Source organism: Idiotropiscis lumnitzeri, chromosome 1 (genome assembly GCF_059441095.1).
Source record: "Idiotropiscis lumnitzeri isolate Australia: NSW breed Sydney's pygmy pipehorse chromosome 1, RoL_Ilum_1.0, whole genome shotgun sequence".
In the NCBI taxonomy this organism is placed as follows: domain Eukaryota; kingdom Metazoa; phylum Chordata; class Actinopteri; order Syngnathiformes; family Syngnathidae; genus Idiotropiscis; species Idiotropiscis lumnitzeri.
In genome coordinates, this window is record NC_142391.1 from 28,262,767 (window position 1) to 28,283,011 (window position 20,245).

A 20,245-nucleotide genomic window follows, 5' to 3' on the forward strand; every position below is an offset into this window, starting at 1 on the left:
TCCGCTCACCTCTTGCTTGCTTTACTATAAACACCTCTGTCTTACAGGGACCTCAAAATTACATTAGTTTTTTTTTTTTTAATTTATTAAAGCCCTTTGAGACTGTCTGTGATTAAGGGCTATACAAATAAAATTGACTTGACTTGACTTGACTTATTTTTTTTTTCCGTTGTCTAGTTCTATTTCATGCACTGATTTGCAAGTGAACAGCCAATCAGAGTGCGTAATTGTCACTAACAGCCAATACCATTTGCATACTGCCGATGCACGGCTCATTCATTCAATATTCCTCACTATTCTAAATGTTATCATAGCTCCGCCCCTGCCACTCATGATTGACTGTGACTTTTTGGGTTAAACTGAATCCCAATGGGCTGCTCCTTCATCAGAATTCGGAAGTGTATTTTATAATGAGATCGTAAACATATGCTCACACCAGCACAGCAGTTACCCAGCATCTTAATTGGCTCAATGAGGAATCCCAGCTCTCGTTGAGCCCCCTCCACTCTACCAACTCCCCCTGAAGAAGGGAGGGGTGTCTGGAGAGGTGAGTGCGGAGGTGTGCTGTGACAGTGGTGGCTGTTGCGCATGCAAGGATGAAAAAGATGCTTGCACGCAGGAGACAATACCATGTGATTCACTTGTCTCACCGTGAGGACGCTTCGAATATGCAAATTACACCAGCCGCAGAGAGTGTTAAAAATACTGCGCATCATAATTGGTTCCTGAACGAACAATTGTGAGGCTAAACAGACCCATTGTGTCCATTGTGCATTGTACTTGCCTTTGTGAATCAATGTAAATTGCCAAGCCGACAGGGGTTACACTTGGGCGGGAGTGTGTGTGTGTGTATATATGTGTGTGTGAGGGGGGAGCAAAATCGGAATTGACAAACTATGATTTATGCATTTTTCTCAGTGTAATCATTCTAACTGGTGCTGGATCTGGTCCAAGGTGGGTTGAGCAGAGACTGAGAAGAGGTTAAATTGCTCTAACCTCTGTCTGCTAAGGAGCTACTGGGAACAATTTGCAAGTGCGGCATAATATTAATGCCATTAATCATCACGCCGCTCGTCTCCCGCAGAGACGAGTTGGCATACATGTATATGCATCTGTCCGTCTCTGGACGCCAACATGTGTGAATCATGTCCTATTTGTCAGTATGCCGAGTGTGCTGCCAGGAAAAGATTTCGAGGGAGATTTTTAATTCGTTGACCTTATGAGTTGATTTAATACAAGGTGCGTGTAATGTCACTAATCGAAGTGTCATGTATGGCACAAAAAGGGAGAAGAGACTGCAAGCTTAGAAACTAACAGATGGATCTTCATTATACACAATATGGTATACTTAATTTTTTTTTGTTTTTTTTTTTTATCTTGAAATTTAAAGTTCCTGCCAAGTGAAATTATTCATCATCTAGATTTGGGTCACCACGGAGATGCGGGTTACCAATTGTATAAAACGAAGCTTCAAATTTGTGAAAATCACAAATCGCAGGTGCTGGGTGGGTGTCTGCTGAATGTGCTTAAACCGCGCTCCACTTAGCTGTCAATCAAACACAATGTTTGCAATCTGGAAATGAGACGCTACCTTGTCTAGTATCGTTTCATGTCCACAAATACCGACATGTTTGAGCCACAAAAATATATCCACTTAAAGGCTTTGATGACCAAAATGTGGTTCTTATCGGGCTTTGCCGCGGCGCAACCTCGAGGCACTCTATAGCGGTCACGGCAGCACAACGCCCGTGTCCACATTAAGGCGTTCAAGTTGAACTTTTTTAAATTGTTTTACCTCACTCTTGTGCCTTCTCTCTGTGACACACGCAAACTCATGGACAATGAGACACTCTAAAGTGGACATGTCATTGGACTTTTTGATGCTCAGGCTGTAGGCATAGCTAGCTAGCTAACTGCACTTTTTCAATTGACAGAGAAGCGGCAACTCATGGCAAAATCAAATTATTTCAAACATTGTCGTATTAGCTTTGCCATACAGAAGAGGAAAAGTGAAATGGAGCAGAGCCGCAAAAGTTATTTTAGTAATTGACAAATCAGTTATTTTGCCGATTTAATTGATGAATCAGGTTTTCTTTCTTTGGTGTGCCTCGTCATTGTTAGTTGCGTCCACCTGTGTTCGTTTACCCAATCAGCTTCCTCCAAGCCTTTGTGTGTTGTCCAGGTGTTCCTCGTTGTCTCGTTAATTTGTTCGTATTTATTTCCCTGTTTTCCAAAGTCAAAGCAGATGTTTGCAAATGTTTTATTTTGATTCAACACAAAGGTTATCAGTCTTAACCTTCTAGGGTCTATAAAATCCATTCCCGTCAAACTGCCGTCATCAAAATACTTGAATAACTCTACAACCAATATCTTAAATGAGGCAGACTGTATTTTAGAAAAGAAATTCAAGGTTCTTCCTGTCAAACCTTTTTTCTTCCATGTCCCCCTTGGACTCCGTAGTTATCTGCCAGCATTTTAATAATTGTGTAGTCACAGTTCTGCTAATTACCATAATAACTGTCCCCCACACCAACTTTTCCAGTCCTCCTCCTCTGCCACCTTCAAACCGTGGCCACACTACGTGGTCTAAAATATTCTCATTCTGACCATAAACCATTTTTTAAATTGAGTTTTGTTGAACACTCATTAGCATTAGCTTCTAAAAGCCAACAACTACTTGTTTGGATGACCCCGCATGTGAAAATACAGTGCTGTATGGCTTGTGCGTGCTTTGCAGTTCATACACGCTTTTCTTTAGATTCGAGTCCCAACAAGTAGCCACCCCCTGGCTCCAGCCTCAGTCGTCATGGCAACGGGGAAAAAAATTCTCTGTGTTGGCTCCTTTAAACAGTGGGGGTTAGTAACAAAGTACAAATACAATACAGTAGAGTACAAAGTACAGAACAGTTTTGAACTTTGAACTGAAAGCCTTTTCACTTGGGGCCGACTGCACTTCTGTGGGCAGCAAAATCAATTTGCATGCAGCATAACAGCCAAATGCTGCTTCGCCACGTTTGCTTCGGACTGTGGGGTCTATGAATTGAGCCGATGTTGCAGATTTCGGGGAACTGCTGGTTTTATACCAAATAAGCATTTCTTAAGAATATTCAGGAACTAAACCATCTAGTGATTCACAGATCAGTAGCAGAATTTTAAAAGCTAAGTTATACAGTTGACTGAGAGCCAGTTTAAAGCTTTAAATTAAAAAATAAATAAGAAGAAAGAACTACCCATACTAACGTGTTTAATAATACCACCCTATCAGCTCCTTCCCACATGACTGGAAAATTCACGTGAAACCTTGTAAAAAGGATGTGTTGGGTAACCAATGTACTCCCGCCAACAAAACAAATTTAGAATCTTCACAGATGGCCTCTTATTGTCTATCTCTGGCAAACTATCCACAGAATTTGCATCCACCCGCCCCCTGAGCTTTCATTGCCTGGATCATGACACATTTAATGACAAGGTATGGCCAGTTGAGAAATGGTGTCACGTTAGCGCTAGCCTAAAGCTGAGCATGCTTGCCTCCATAGCTTTCACGCCAAGCATGTCGAGTTAGCGCCCTTTACGAGCTATGATGGCGCCACCTACCAGAGTTGATAGAGACATGATGAGGCTAAATCCAAATTGTTAACTGCTTGCTAATGTGCCATGACATTGTATGGCACATAAAGCCAAGATTTGGCGCGGCGTTATCACACCTGGGATAAATGTGTTTTTTGTGTGAAAAGACTGAGTAATGAATTTGGTAGATTATAATAAATGGCAGAATGAAAAATTGAATTACCGCAATCCCTATAAACACCAACTGTGCGTACTTATTTGCATTGGAGGGGTTCGGGGGGCTAATCATTTTTTAAAATAAAGCGTGACCAGAGATCACGGCCGGAAGATGGGGTACTGACCGGCAAAAAACATCAAATGCTCAGCTCTGCCTGTTAATGTACTTAACGTCATACTTACAAATACTAACTACTTAATTTATTAAGCAATATATTTAAAATACAGTGTATGTTTCCAGACTAGGAAAAATCTCATAAGAAGTGTACTCCTAGTGGTTGTTTTGTGGTTTTCTTGAAAACTACCAAAAAAACACAAATGAATGATCAATTTAAAAAAAAATGGTTTCTAAATTTTCCTCCAGCTCCAGTTAACAGCATTGTAATACTTACGATAGCCTTAAAAAGTCTCAGTAATTCCAGTTGACGTGACTTTCCAAAGTGTGGTGAATTTGTTTGTCAGCCTCATGCGCAAAGGTCAGTAAAGCATGATAAATGTCACGAGCTTCCAAATGTCACGTCCTCCTGTTCGTAGACATTGTTCTTCGTGCGTCTGTGCAATGCGCCTTCCCTGCTACGTTCTCCCGATAATTAATCCCTCACATCTTGGGGGGTTGAAAAGCACCACCCATGTGTTGCACAAAGCACTATGAAATCGTTTCAGAGCTTGGGAGTAATGATGAAATTCACCCTCTGGCTGCCCTGCAGGGAGCAAAGTCAGGTGCCGCACCCGCCGTTTTCCTTTTGCCTTGGCACCAAGGTCCATGTTTTTTCATTTTAATAGGAGGTTAGGTGGTTGCTAAGGTGATTAAATCAAGGGGGGAGGAATTCATCATTTGTAGCGGTTTGGACGCTTGCTTTAATTTATTTATTATTTTTTTAGCAGCTGTCATGTCAAGAGAGAAAGTAATGCAGATGTTGGAATAAAATGCCTGGGCGGGGCTTACGGAAGTGGATATGAGATCATTTTATATGCTGCCAGTAACATCAAACCTTGACACTTGACACCACTGAGAAATAGCCTGAACGGTTTGTGTTTTCAACACGAGCGTGTAGGTGGGACGCCAATAGCTTTATGAGCTCTGTAAATAGTCGAAATCATCACAGCGGGAGTCGCTCGGGAATTCAACAAAGAAGGAAAAAGCGGTGCGGTACTGTATGTGAACTTCACCTCGTACAGCTTTAGCTCAAAATCTTCTCTCCAATGCTACCCACGGCGCAGAATTTTTTGACCTATCCTGTGCGGCCATCAAGTAAGTCTTGGTTTAAAAAAAAAAGATCAATAGAGAAAGACCATTCCATGATATATGTGTTGAAAATATATTTCTTACGGCTTTATCTGGTTCAGGGCAGCGAATTAGCAGGAGTTTATCAGGGGTGGTCCTATATATATTTCGACAGATATATTTTTATAAATGGATTTTAAATCCCTAATTATTTTCAAACAACAAAAAAAAAAAAACATCTGCAAATCGTAATGGATTTGAAAAAAAAGGTGTCGTCGCGGTTATCTCCAATCGTTTTGCAGTTTCTATTATCAACATTGAATAAAATCAATGCTAACCTAATCCAAACTATTGTTTTCTGGTCCCTTTTAAGTTTCAGAAGTTACCAAAGGCAGGATAAGCGAATAAACGTAATTAGCATAATAATAATGTTTAAATATTTGTTAATGTTCCCCTACTTTAATGGTTAGACAAAAGCACTGGAATAAACGATAAATCAACGTTTGCTGATGTTGGCTCTATTAGTCATTATTTTTTATTTTTGTTTGCAAATCTACTTTTGTTTGCAAATAATTTCCCGCACATATACGTAAAATATATATTGAATGTTTATCTTTTTTTTTTTAACGATTTAATTGTTTTTTTTTCCTTCAATGCATTTTAACGGCCGACAATTATACGCCTATGCCGTTCGACTCGACTGCACTCACACTTTGAAGTTAAAGGGGAAGTGTTTTTTTTAAATAAATGTGTTCAAAATTTGAATGTAGCCTCACGTCACTATTAATATTTCGTCAACTGCGAAGGCAATGCTTCACACAGTGAAGAAGCGACCAAACCAGCAGCAAATTGGACGGGACAGGCACTTACATTCACACTGTCACTTGTCATTCTTGGTCTTGTTTTGACAAATGTGTTTTTTCTGAAAATGTCTTTCCTAATTAAAAACACTCTCCAGTATGCGCTTAGTTGTTGTCTTGTGAGCACAAACGCCCTGTCTGCTTGCAACGAGCTGAACTCAGCCATCCGATGCGGCTTGATAGCACGCCAGTCCCGCTTCAACATACAAATGTTCACAGCTTGGCTAAATCCTCATAATGAGCTGGTAAGCGGTGTAATTCCCTACGGCGAATGAGAGGAATCCCTGGACTTGCACCCGGCTGCTGGATAAACCTGCCCTTGCCGAGATTGAGATCGCCCACTCACATCTGCACCATCTGGAAATCCCTGACTGCCCCCCAACCAGCATCCCCCGCATGAGCCATCACCTTTTTCCGTTGCTCACGTTCCTCCTCCCCCCTCTCATCCAAACACTCCTAGCGCTTAATCACACTGATAATACCGAAACCTTAAATGTCACACCTTTCACAGTTGTATCTCGAGGGCATATCCAGATGTGCCATTCATAAACACAAACACACCACGATCCTGTCGTCTCCGAGACTTATCGTGTCAGCACCGATGCTGCTACTTTTGCCCAGACGACCTTTTAAATCCGTTGACCGCAATTCAACCCTCGGTCTCTTATGACAAATAGTCATGAGATTCGAGACACATGCAGGGTCCGGTAACATGAATATTTAAATACTATATTGAACAGGAATGCTAGTGACAATGCATCAGCGAAGAGAATCGGATTCCGGGGTGGATTAAAACGTGACGTGCGGGCTATAAAGGAAGCAGGAATGGTTAAGATGTGGTGGAAGCTGCTATTAACCTAATTCTGAAGCTCCAAAATATTTTTGTGACAATCCAATCGTAGACTGCGAGCAACATTGTCCTGTTTTGTTGTACAACGTTTATCGTGCTTACATTTTGTTGGTTACCCCAAAGATTAAGCAGTTTGATTGGACAGTACGGCAGCACGCCGACTTTTAACTTCGTTCCACCTCGCAGATGTTCTCAACAGTTATTTTGGCATACGTCAATGCTCCGCGGTTATCTGCATGGATTATGAAAATGATTTTATCATCTTAAGTGCATTGGTGCCAACCAACATGCAAAACATTGACACTTGATGGACCATCTACTCTGAAAAGGTCAGGTGGCATGAGAGTTTGCGCTCTCGATATGTTTCAAACTTCAGGGACGCGGTCCGACAGCAAAATAGGAGTAAGGAGATTCTTTCAAGGTCAAAATGATTTATTTTTTTTCTTTTTTTTACTTTTAAGGATGAAGAGAGCTGAGTTTTAACACATTTCCAAGTGACCCTTAACATATTTGTTGTTTTTTTTATGTTTTCATAACCCATTTACAATGTATCTTGCCATACAATGACAATTTAGGCTTTTTTTTCAACTCTATTATGTAAATAAAGTTGTATTGTATGTTCAGTCTTTATGTAGCATTTTGTTACAGCTGCTTTAATTCATAAAGTGGATTAAGTAAAGGATTAAGTCATACAAGTTTAAAGGGAGCATCCAGCCGGGATGCTCCACGTTTCAACACCAAGCTCAATTTGTATATTATATTCAGTTATTTTGGTCGGGAAAATGTTATTGGCTCTTACACAACCCCAACAATCATCATCCCCGGTGAGAAGCGTAAATTCACAGATGATAATGGTCAGCGAGATAAATTTATGTGCGGGCATGCTCGCAGTATTTGGAAGCTGCGCGTGCTGGAAAAAGATGTGCAGACGGAGACAGATGTGCATGGCCGCCCGTGAATGCCTGTGTTTACTTTTAGAAATTATCTCGTGCGCTTCGCCCACACCTCATTGCGCCCTCCGTCTGAACATCGCAACGAATGTCTGTCGTTGTTTCCTTGTCGAAGCGGGAACACGAAAGGCTTCTAAGGCATCCCGCCTTGGATTGTCAAATAAACGACAATAAGAGCTACTGTGGCTTTCTATCATTCTTATGTGCTCGACAGCATGAGTGAACATGCATTTAAAGGCTTTTTATCTGTTTTCGTTGGCTACTCATGAAAGGAAGGGAGAATCGGCTCCAAGAAATGATCCCTGGAGTGTGTGAATGAGTGATTAAAGTTGATCCATCAAATGTGTTTCATTGCTGCATAAGGAGGTCTAAAAGTTTAACCAGAGTAACAAAAAAGCTGAATTGATGAAATCATGAGGAATGTGTCCTTGTCTAACTGCTGTGCATATTTAAGATGACTCAAAATGCATGATGATGATAAATACATCAGTAAAGACAATGATTTGACATTTTACAAGTTAACTTTCCATATGTGAGTGTTGTGTATTTAGTGCAGTATTCGTATCTAGCCGGCTTCTCTAACTATTTTTTTTGCAGTTCCTCCACGTTAATTAAGATCATCAAACGAACGTAAATATGAGACAAAGTCAACCCACGTAAGCATAAAATGCATTTTATAAATGGCAATTTGATATATTAAGGAGAAAATAAAATATTGAACATTAGCAGGCCCTGGGTGAACATTAACATGAATCACATTTTTCAGTTAATTTTCACTGACCACGCCCAAGCCTGATTACCTCCAAACCAATTCATTCAAGAAATCAACCACATAGGACCTGTCTGACAAAAGGAAGTTGGCCAGAAGATCTTAAAACGCTGCAACAAAATAAAGAAATTCAAGTACAGATGAGAACTAAAGTAGCTGACATCTCTCAGTCTAGAAAGGAGAACAAAGTTCCAGCAAATCACGGCGAGAGACATTATCCACAAATTGAGAAAGAATGGAACAGTGCTGAATCGTCCCTGGAGTGGCCAGAAATAACCCCAGGAGCAGAGTGACGACTCATCCCGGCGGTCCCAAAGCAACCAGGACAATATCTTTAGAAGTGCTCGACTTTCTCGCCTCTGTTATGGACAGTGTTCGCGATTCAACAATCAGAAAGAGACTGGACGAAATGACATCCATGGCAGAGTTCCAAGGCTCAAATACAGGATTTTGGGCGCTGACCTCTATCATATAGGTAACACAACATTTTAGAAAAAGAGAATCATCCAATATCCAATAGTATGGTGGAGTGATCGTCTGGGGCTGCTTTGCTGCTTCAGCACCTGGATGACGTGACCATGAATACTGCTCTTGACCAGAAAATCCTGAGGGAGAATGTTCGACCAACCAGTTGATGACCTTAAGTTGAAGCGCGCTAAGGTTCTTTACCTGCTCAAACATTCTTAATGACTTTAAAAAACACACTCACAAAATGACAGTTTTGGAGTTGAAATTCAGATGTGAATCTGATTGGAAAGATCTGGCAGAACCATAAAAAGGCTATTTATGCTCGTAAATCCTCCAGTGTTGCTGAATGAAAGCAACTCTGGAAGGAAGAGTGGGCCAAAAATATCACCACGGAGATCTGAAAGACTATTAACCATTTAAATAAAATGATTGTTTTCATTTGTTACCCTTTAGGGCCACTCAACCAATTATATTTAGGGGTCAAATATTTTCTCACACAAGTCGCATCAACACCATCATCAGTTCAATCTGTTTAAAGTCATCGTGCAAATGTGTATGATTCACAGGAATAACTACAATGTGCTGAAATCACCTTTTTTTTTTTTACCGGCTTGGTTTCATCACCGGACCAGAAACTTTAAATATTTCGTCATATTACACAACTAATAAATGTCACGTCACTACAAAAAGGCAGTACCTGCTGGTCTCAGACTGATGATGACATGCCGCCATCATTAACGTCTATTTTACTAGGTTAGAGCATCCTTGTATTTTTACAACTTTATTCTCATGACTTTGCATCTATATTTCTACTTTTTTCTTTTTTGTACGGGCATGTGGCCTTTCTTGAAAAAGACCTGTGGCCTAGCGCCTCCAACAAAGGTGTGCAGACTTTATTCCGAACACCCATATGTCACAATTTGTTACAGGGCAACTCAAAAGCTGGACAGCTAAAACACTTTCACTTGGAAGGCGACCGTGAAAAGTGACTGTCACATCCAATAAGGTCCAATCAGATCATCAGGTAGTCGAGTAAACCACATGGCAGCAGCTAGACAAGCTGGCGGTCTTTTGCAAAGAAGAGAAGTCAAAACATTCTTTCCTACAGAAACACACTTCAGTGATCTTCTTTACTCTCTCTCTCTCTACATATATATATATATGTATATATATATATATATATATATGTATATATATATATATATATATATATTTATATGAATTGATATAAAATACGTCAGAAAGAGAGAATGTAATAAAAGATCAGGGCTCAAAAGGGGAACTCTGTGGAACACCACTCCAGACAGGTAATGGATGGGATTTGAAAAATTCAAGATGGATGAACTTGCAAATTTCAAGGAACACGATGTGACCTTGTTTGCATGTTATGAAATGGGAGTAAAGTTAACAATTCATGAATGCATGACACATGGTGGCTAAGTATGTTTTTGATGTACGATTTGGCAGGGTGGTGGGATTGAACCTGCACGCTTCAATGTGAGAGGAGTCTCAAGTTTTGCTGATAAAATACCTTGTCTCTTGCCGTTCGACTTTCAACTGGGTGGAAGAAAGTTTTCCGAACTGGCTCGTTTTCATTACCACTCATCAAACAATGGGATAACACAACAATAATGCAGCTGTTTATTAATATGCAGAGTGAATCCGGCAAGTACAGGATTTGCATCACAAATGGCAGGCAAATGCGCCGCTTCCCTTGTGTGGCGATGCATTCAGCGTGAGAAAGTAGATCAAGGGGTGAACGGGCTGTAATGGCCACATGGGACCGAGCAGACGCAGAACAATGGGAGGTGTGTGGAAGTGAAATTGTTTTCCAAGATTTGTAAACTGCTGGAGCATCTTGTAAGCAGCTCGCACTCGGACCAAGCGATTCCAAACAACCCTGCTCAAGAGACACACTCTCCCTGCGGGTAAACGCAAGCTGTTAGCGTATACCTCATATTATCTTGTTTTCTTTCTAATGGAGGCAAAATCTTATGAGTCAGACTCATGTCTATGCACTGTTTGCGGACCTTCAAGGTACTTCAGCGTGTCTCCGAGCTGTGTGGGTATTAGCGGTGGGTTTTTCGCAGGGAGGGGGAGACGCTGCGCGGCAGAGACGGCTCTAAAATGATGAACTTCACCGTGAGTGTTTAGAAGCGCGAAGGTAATCCTCGCCTGCGACCATGCACACGGCGAACAAATGAAGCAAATGCCACCAAGGAGGCTCATGCACACAAACATAGCCCCCCCCCGGCCCCCTTCTGCACTCCGCCTGTGTCTTATCAGTCCGCGAACGCAGGGAGATCAGAGCTGAACAATCTCGTCCGCCCTCGGGAGCCAAACTCGTGCCCCCTCAAAGGCTTTTATGATGATGCACACCTCCTGCACTGCTCCTCTTGGTCCTCCACTCCTAACTACTTTGTTCTGTTATCACATGAGAAATCAGCCCGATAGCACTGTTTTCAAACCTTTCCTGTCACGGCAGTATCGGGGACTTCGGAGCCAAGGCCTCACTAATGGAGCCCAAAAGCCCAACGCTTGTTAGCCAGAGACATTTTCTTAAATAGAAAAAAAGGGAGAAAGCTGCAGCATATTGCTGACGCCACGCCAAAGGCGAGTGCAGGACAGTGGAATGTAGGTAGGAATTGCAGAGAAAGTCACAATACCATCCATTAATATTTAGGTTTCAAAGATTCAACTTGTTGAATTTCCCTCTCAGTTGAAGTTTCCTGTCAAGCTAAACCTAAAAAAAGAGACTTAAGGGCTCTACACACCAATCCAACCTCAGCCAAGAAGTCAGCACGTCGCACCGGAAAATGACAGAGAACACATCGCAAAAGCTGACGGAGACGAGTAATTAATTAGTGTTTGCACTCTTCTGTCCAGCTAGCCGTTATGTCCATATAGAAGAGACGTGAAAATGAGCTAATTTTATTTAGATCTTGAAAAATAGTTGCAATTTTCACCAGTTGTCCTCTTTTGTCACTTCAGGTTCTTGTCCAGTGCACTGATTCGCTAGTGATCATTTGTCAGCCCGACTCGAGTCTACATGTTAAAGCGGACGAACAAGCCCCCGGAAGCCACAACAACGGCTTTACACATTGAGAACCCGGACTTGTATGAGAATGGACTAACAATGCCGCTTGCTCGCCGTCACGAGAAGTGAAGCGTGGGTTTTCCACGTTATTTTCTGTCTCTACATCAAAAATACCACAGTGCATGCTGTACAATAACTCTGGGAGTGGTGCGATATGCACATTTCATCTGTAAAATTGCAATTTTCTCTTGTAAGGTATATCTCCGAGTGCTATTCAAAGATTCATGTGAATCAGGTTGTCCGAAGAAATGAGCAGCGGTCACGGAACGAATGACTGGTGTCTCAAGACATCTTAATAAAATATTGTCAGTAACGGCTCAGATGTTGACAGTATGAATAGTGTTTGTTACGGAATCACTTGATACTATCCCAGCAGCCATAACAATGCAATACACATTCCGTTTTTTTATGTCACGCCTACAGTGGAGTATGTTTCAAGCCACGCTTGGAGAGGCTACTCCATTTCTTCGGCAGATAAAAGGAAGGGAAGTCTCCCTTCCATGTTTCACCAGTGTGTCCCTCCCAATGAGAGCTGAATTCATCACGTCAAATAGCAGGAGTCCCATCCCCCCCCCCTTCTACTTATTCTCTCACTTCCTCTTTGATATGATTGTTTCACTCTCCTTTGACTAAATCAATTTGCAGCCCACAGATGATGGTGGAAACGTGTCCACGTGTGGTCCAGCCATGATGCTTAGATGTCAGCCTATGTGAGTCCCATTACATGCACAGCAGCGCACTTCTGGCTATGAATAAATCTGATAGTAATCCCTCAAATGTGGGGGAACGGGGGGGGGGAGAAATCTGTGTTTACAAGTGCACATGTATGCGAGAACCCCCCAGCAATCTGGCTGTGACAAAACCAGCTATGCCGAGTATCAAACTCGAGGCTCGTTATATGTGGCCCGCTAAAGGGAATTGTGTGCCTCTACTTCATTTTTCTTGCTAAAATCTATTCCACAATTTCAAATTGTCTAAATTTTTAATAACGGTGGCACGGGGTTGTAACCCGACATATTATAACAATACTCACAGTCAAATAGGCTTTATCCTCTCCAAAGAATGAATGCCATTACCACCGCTGGCTTCATGTATATTTAGTTGGTTATTTAGGTTGCTGCATTATACTGCCCCCTGGTGGCCAGGGCACTCACATCAGAAGGAGCAAAACTATGTCCAGTAAACTATAGGATGGAAATGGGGCAAAAATCAATTTAATTGTATTCAACAGACAATAGAGCACTTTACTCTATTTTGCTGGCCCATCCTCCGTCACACGAAGCAAATTCACACATGGGCTCGGACCGCGCTTGCACTGCAGCGCCGGTTGTATTTATTGCACTTAATCCCTTTGCTCAAATTAAACAATTTCAAATGTTTTGGCTCTCAATTGCTTCTTGACAGTTTTTGCCCACTCTCTCTCTCGCTCTCGAAATCCCCATCTCTGCGATATAATTATGTCATTATTACTGTATATTTCTGTATTATTTCAAAGTGCTATTTTTCTGATTAAAAAACACTACATCATTTTGTAGGTTCTGGAAGACTGAATGGTATTTCATGTTGGGAATCAGATTTACAGTTTCAGTTACAAGCATGTTCCTGGAACGAAAAGAAAAATACAGTTTGACAACCCTGGTGGGTGAGCAGCAAGAAACGTGTGAATATGAATGTCTCGCACCCTGGATGTATTGCTGCGCAGCTGCCACGTGCGCTTGGAAGGAAATAAGAGACATAAAGGGTATTACGATTCTATTTTTAGCCTTCAAAACCTTTGCTGGCGTTTTTCTTGTTTAAATCTGCCCTTGAAACTTGTGCCAATATTTATTTATCCCACTTTCTCAAATTCCTGATTATGATAACTGGAAATACGGGAGGAGGGAAACCATAACAGACGGAGTGAACTGAGCCAAGCCAGCAATCTCCTCAAAATAGGTCAGTTTGAAAGCGCAATACATTTTCATACGGCGTATTTTTTATTTATTTTTTTTTAAGAGAAATGCTTTTCAGGACTGTGGATTGTGGTGGAGACGAGCCGCTGTGGATCTCTCACACACACAAAAAGCTAAAGCAAACTACAAAGAAGGCACTGAAGGTTACTACTGCCCCCCAATGTTTAGGACCGGCATTACATAATCTCCCCTCTTGGACTCCCATCCAGATAATCAATCAACAATCGTGTGGGTTCTCTTTCCTCATATAGTCGTCACGACGAAGATGTGGGCTTCCAAAAACGTGAAGCGGATACGTCGGTGCCCCTTCTCCCCCTCACATGCCTTCTCGCTATACCAACCGGAGCGCAAATCCTCCACAAGCAAAGGGTGGAGGAGGAATCAATGAAGACATGTCACACTGGGCTCTCTCTCTGTCTTATCCGGAGCATCGTTGCAGCTCGAAGCTGACGCCTCACGTTCTGCACGAGCTTGTGTAGGAAAAGGGAGGAGGCGATCTATGATTCACATTCCCGCGAGTAGAACATGCAATTATTTCGAGCCTGTTTGGAGGCGGATCAAATAAGTTAATACTGCTGACCCTGCTTTCCCTTCTCCTCTCACCTATTCTCCGCTCTATTAAGTACATCGGTTGAAGGTTCTTTCTTCTGCGTCTCTCTACTACAGAGAGCTCGGACGGATTCCCGTGGCACTCCACTTGGTTTCAGAACATTAACTGGACAGGTCATGTAAGGGTCAAATTGGATTTGTTCGTACTCACGTCTGTCAATTTGTATTTTGTATTTGTTTGAATCATCTAACCAGGCTTTTTTTTTTTAAAACCAGACATTCATTTCCCTGTTCATTGCTTCAGTATTAAGGTGCACTGATGCTACAGCAGTTCTCAAAAGGCCAAAAGTAATCAATTCTGTCACACTTGAACTTCCACATTTTTTTCAGATTTCAAAACAATCATTTGAAACTACTGAAAAGTGAATTGTCATCATCATGAATGATTCGGTTCGACAAAAAGAAACGTCTATTTGCCCTCAGCACAATCACATTTGATGAACTTGATTCTGTAATGCCGTAAATGCAAGAGACCTTCGCCTTGGCCAATTCCGCACGACCGTGCGCCATGGGGCCTTCCCCAAAGTCTTTCCACAAATTTGGAAGCATTCAATTATCCAAAACCAAGAACTACGATAAAAGTCAGACAAAATGCATTTGGAGTTGAATAAATCTTAACTGATGAACTACAGTCTACTTTATTGACCTTGATTCTTCGACCGGTTTACGTTCATCCTGCTTTTTGGAGGACGCCGCTATGCAAATATATATATATATATATAGACGGCCAATGGAGCGTAAATGTGAATTGTATTCTGCTTACTGGATATTAAATATGATGCTATTTTTTTCCAATATTGAAAAGGACGAACTTTATTGTATGGTACTTTTAGCTTTCGTAAACGGGCAATTCGGGAATAAATGCATTTACACTATTTATCCTGACCAACAGGATGAGGCCTACAGAAGTGAAACCGCCAAAGTTTATTCAAAAAGGACAAACGAGGGTGGTTATTTGAAGGGCTTTTCAGAGGTTAAATATTCCCTTTATCTTTTGGACTTCCTGTCTGTTTCTCATCAATCAATCAGCTTCATCTTGTTCCTCCCAGCAGTTTCATGTGTACTATTCTTGTGAGCTGGTGAGTTATCCACTTCGAGTTTAGTTGCCAACACCTTGTTTCTCTTCGGCGAACACATTTTGAGCTCTAATTCCCAAGTTGACAAGTGCTTGCACGTCGTCAATCAGTTAGCCAAGGCGTCCAGATGGGGGATGTCATTATTTTTCTTCTTAAAACAACAGGTGGCCATCATATTGCAGAGTCATTTTTCACCACTACAGCACTCCATGAGTCCAAACTAATGACCGAAACACTGAGCCACTCCAAATCATCTCTCACCCCCAAGAGACGGACATGATAAATGACAAGAAGAATCAATGCATGTGTTTGAAGCTCCAGACCAGTGTGGTCTCTATGATTACGCACCTTTTCTGAAGAAGATATAGGAACAAATTTTATATATATATATATATATATTTATATATATATATTTATTTATATTCAGATTATGTCTTTTAATGCAATGATTCAAATTACACTATAAAAATACAATTTATGTAATTCAAATTTAGTTTTTCAATTCAATTATTCAACTAGAGCAATTCAAATTCAAATTGCATTACTCTGATTCAGTTTCTTTGTCTTCACACAACGGAGTTCATATTATGTTATCATTAATGGAATAAAATATTGTACATACATTTTTTTTAAGTGGACATGTTTTTTTATAACAGAAAAACGTAGATTACTCATCCGTTTCTGAGTATGTTTCAGTACAGAGGTGGGAAATAGGTTGGATTGAGATGGCTTCTTGACGTTTCCTCAACTGCACACACGGGCTGTTCTTTTATCCGTTCGAGGCTAATTCGTGCTGAGCCAGGTTGATTCTTTTCAAAGGCAAAAACAGCATGCATCTCACAGAGAGGAGATGAAAGTGGTCTAATGATCTATAATACATAGACGCCATACATCGGCACGGAAAAATACACTTAGGTGTCGGGTGGAGGGGAACAGCGTGTGACGTTGAGTTTAGTGTGCCATAAATATTTGACACATCTAACATGTAAGAACTCATTTCAAATGTAGATTTACCTCAACATGTATTGTATGCTTTCATGAACCAAACCATATTGTTTACACTCTAAAAATCGTCAAGCTGAGTTGTGGGCTCGGTTCGCGAACCATGCTAACTGCAAGCTAACGGGCTAGCTAAGTGTCACTCCAGTATAGATGCAGTTTTCTTGCGTTAAGTTATTCACAATAGAACATTTTCACCATTATGTCACGTGTAATTTACATGTTGACAGGCAAGTTGATTTAAAAAATTGATGTCTGGGAAATTTTGACAGTTAACATGATCATTGAGTGATTGGCTAGTTAGTTAACTGACTTTTCTGTGGTTTTAAAGGGAATGCACACGGTTTATTCCTGGTAGGCTTGCTATCATATTTTGCCGAATTACTACAAAGACACCACAACCAAACTTTTTCATTCCGCCCTGGGAAGGACTGCCCAGCTCCGTAAACATTTTATACAGTGAAATGATGCCTTCCACAAGTCCAAGGAGATTTGGTTCTTAGACTGTGCTTTTAAAAGAGGCTTTTCTGCCTCTAAGCAGTCAGTGCTGTATGTCATGTGACACCACATGAAACACAACTTTTGCCGTTGTTTTAACTTAAAGTTAATGGAAGTCAATCAAGTAGGTACCTACCTACCCCGGTGCCTATTGTTAAAAAACATTGAACAAATATTTTTCATTACATGAGAATACTGCTAGGCTAACATGCTACTGTCTTGAATGTCGGAATGCTAACCATCCGGTTTCTTTACGCCATCGAGCACCAACCAATTTCATTGAAAATAAATTGTCCCCATATTGGAGGTTTGTCTTGAAAGGTCTTTAGTCAACAAAATGAAATGGTAAACTTAAGTAGTAGTTATTTTTTGTTATCAGCTTGTTCAGCATAATTGGAGAACAATTTTTAAGACTTCTAAACAGTGCATTTAAGGATTAACATGTAATTTGTGAGGATAATCCTTCATTTTGGAAAGCCAAGGGTCCATGGGCACCATGAAAAATCCCCTGTAGATAACTTTGTGGAACTGTCAACCCAAAATTGAGTCTCCAACCGAAATACACAAATCCGCCCACAATTCTACTTCACTAATAAACCAGATAAATGTGCACATGCCATGTTTGTTCAGATGTTTAAAGGTTGCTTGAAGTGCTTTAGAAAAAGATTCAGTTGTGAAAAAAAAATTTGGGGTTAAATTTTTATTTTCTTTTTTTGCGTCATTCAAATTGTACAGTATAGTTTTGAGTAATTGAAAAAAAGGCAACTATTTAGTGTGACAGTAGAATAATAACAATAACCATATTACTCATAAAGCAAATAGAGCGCTGACTGCTACTTCAGTCTGTCCCTTTTATATTGCATCCAAGCTCATTAAAACAACAAAGTTAGTGTTTGCCCTCAACTTTAGCGCAGTATTGCCTCCTGACAGCTTCACTCTCACCAAACGTAGTTGCTTTAAAACAAACTTTTCAGTAATGACTGCCTGGAAAAGAATCACAGTATGCAGATGATTTGAATAACTTTGAAGCAGTGAAGATGATTGAGCCCACTGTGTGAAATATACACATTTTCAGTCACACGCTTTGCATTCCACCCCTCCTCTGCATTTCCATTGCGTTTTATTATCCGTGGTAGGCTGCGCCTCTCAGCTCCGGCCGGTGAGATTAGTCATCGTCTGTCCCATCTGTTGTGTTTACTCCCAGGACTCATTTGTTTACGCGCCGGCTCTCATCAGATTCCCGCCTCACCAGAGGGATTCCTTGGGGACAGATGTGGTCATATCCTCTCATTTGGCCCAGTGATTCATCACATTTGTCATTAATAGCTTCGATGAACAAAAACGTTTCTTAAGTTACATAATAATTTCAGATTTGAATGAGAGGAAACGGTGCGCTGACAGTCAAAGGGTGGGTCCTTTGAACATGTATGTTCATTTTTTTTTTTTTTTTTAAATGGACTGAATGTGGTCAGGTCAACACAAGTTCTACACAAGTTAGTTGTGTGCACCAAAATAAATACTTAAGACATATATAAACTGTTTGATTTATTTATTTATTACATTTAATTTAATCACAACATTAATATATGTTTATATAAATAACTATATAATAGAGGTCTATTTTTTTTTCATAAAACAAAAAAAAAATTAAATGACGATTTCTATTTTTAATTCTTTTCATTTCAATGCCGAATGATGACTTGGTTGTCACGGACCAAATTAAACTCTTATCTCGAGGCACCACTGTAAAGCTTGCCAAAAAAAAAAAAAAAATTCAATCTCATTCAAAAAATCCGCCCATCCATTTTCTATCCGTTTTTTTACTTGTCAGGGATAGACAATTCAGACCCTCCGATGACCCTAAATTAACCTGGAGAATTTGCACAGGACATACAAATTCCTTTGTAACTACAAACTCCATATTGGAAAGCTTGAGCGGAGATTCGAAACCCAAATCTTAGAACTGTGAGGCAGATGTGCTGGCCACCGTCCTGAATAGAATCAATAAATGTAATATGTCATCTCAGTCATCCTGTTTCGCTGCCAAGAGAAAGTGCCAAACATTGCCTGCATTGTTGTTATTATTTGTGTTTGTTTGTTTGTGTATGTGCTCACAAAACAAGTCCGGGATTTACTGGCTTGTGAAATCCAAATGGCAGCACGGAAATCCATCCGATTTTTTTTCAATTGTTCAGTCCATTTCACAATGGGGCAGTTTCGGCAGATCAAGCCAAGTGTGAAAAAAAAAAAGAAAAGCTAAATGCTATGGACAGCTTCGCTGTCTCAGGGAAAGTGTAATGCCAAAAAACAATTAAACAAACACAACTATGCGGATCCATCCGGTAGTCAACTCAAGGAACCCAAAAGAAAATCTTGCATAACACAAGGTCAATGACATTCATTATGTAAAGTAAATTAGCTCTGGCTGCCTCCATTACTGACTCGCGTGCTGTAATGGAAGGAGAATTTGCTGAGCCCACGCTGCTTTGACTGAGTTTACTGTCTTGTGGCCTTTTCCACACACAATTATCTTCCTAACTGAAAACTGCAGCTGTCTGTTCGAAGGAATTTGTTAGCAAATGAATGGCCGAAAGGCACGTCTTGCATCAAAAAGAACTCGATTCTTAATTAAACCAATAGAATACAGCGGGACTGGCAACTCCGTGGCACTTCTCCAGAGCTTCACAAGTTTCTTCTGAATGGTGATTAAGGCATCGGACTTCTGTGATGTATATTGAGCAAAGTGTCGACTATAATAAAACCCAAAGCCAAACTCTACAGAATGAGTGCGGCTGACCCAAATCCAAGGACGCGTATGTGTATAAATAAATATATATATATATATATATTATTATATATTATTATTATTAATTTAAAAAAATGAAATAAAAATGACATTTATTTGAAGTGTTGCATTATTTTATTCAAATATATCAACTATTTGAGGTAACTCACATCATTAGGACGTATGTCATTTGGTGCACCTATGCAATATAATGAGAGCCCATGCAAGACCATACAGGCATCAAGAATTCTGCCTCTGCAAAGTTTCTGGTACTGTACGAGCAAAATGCTCATAAACATTGAAGGGAGAGGTTAGTGTTGTCAA

At 40.5% G+C, this 20,245-nt stretch overlaps 1 long non-coding RNA gene across 2 annotated transcripts in view; it reads left to right on the forward strand.

Moving 5' to 3' along the window:
• The window catches only part of LOC148344104 (uncharacterized), a 73,081-nt gene that overhangs the window by 50,866 nt on the left and 1,970 nt on the right, over positions 1 to 20,245 (forward strand). The window lies entirely within an intron of this gene.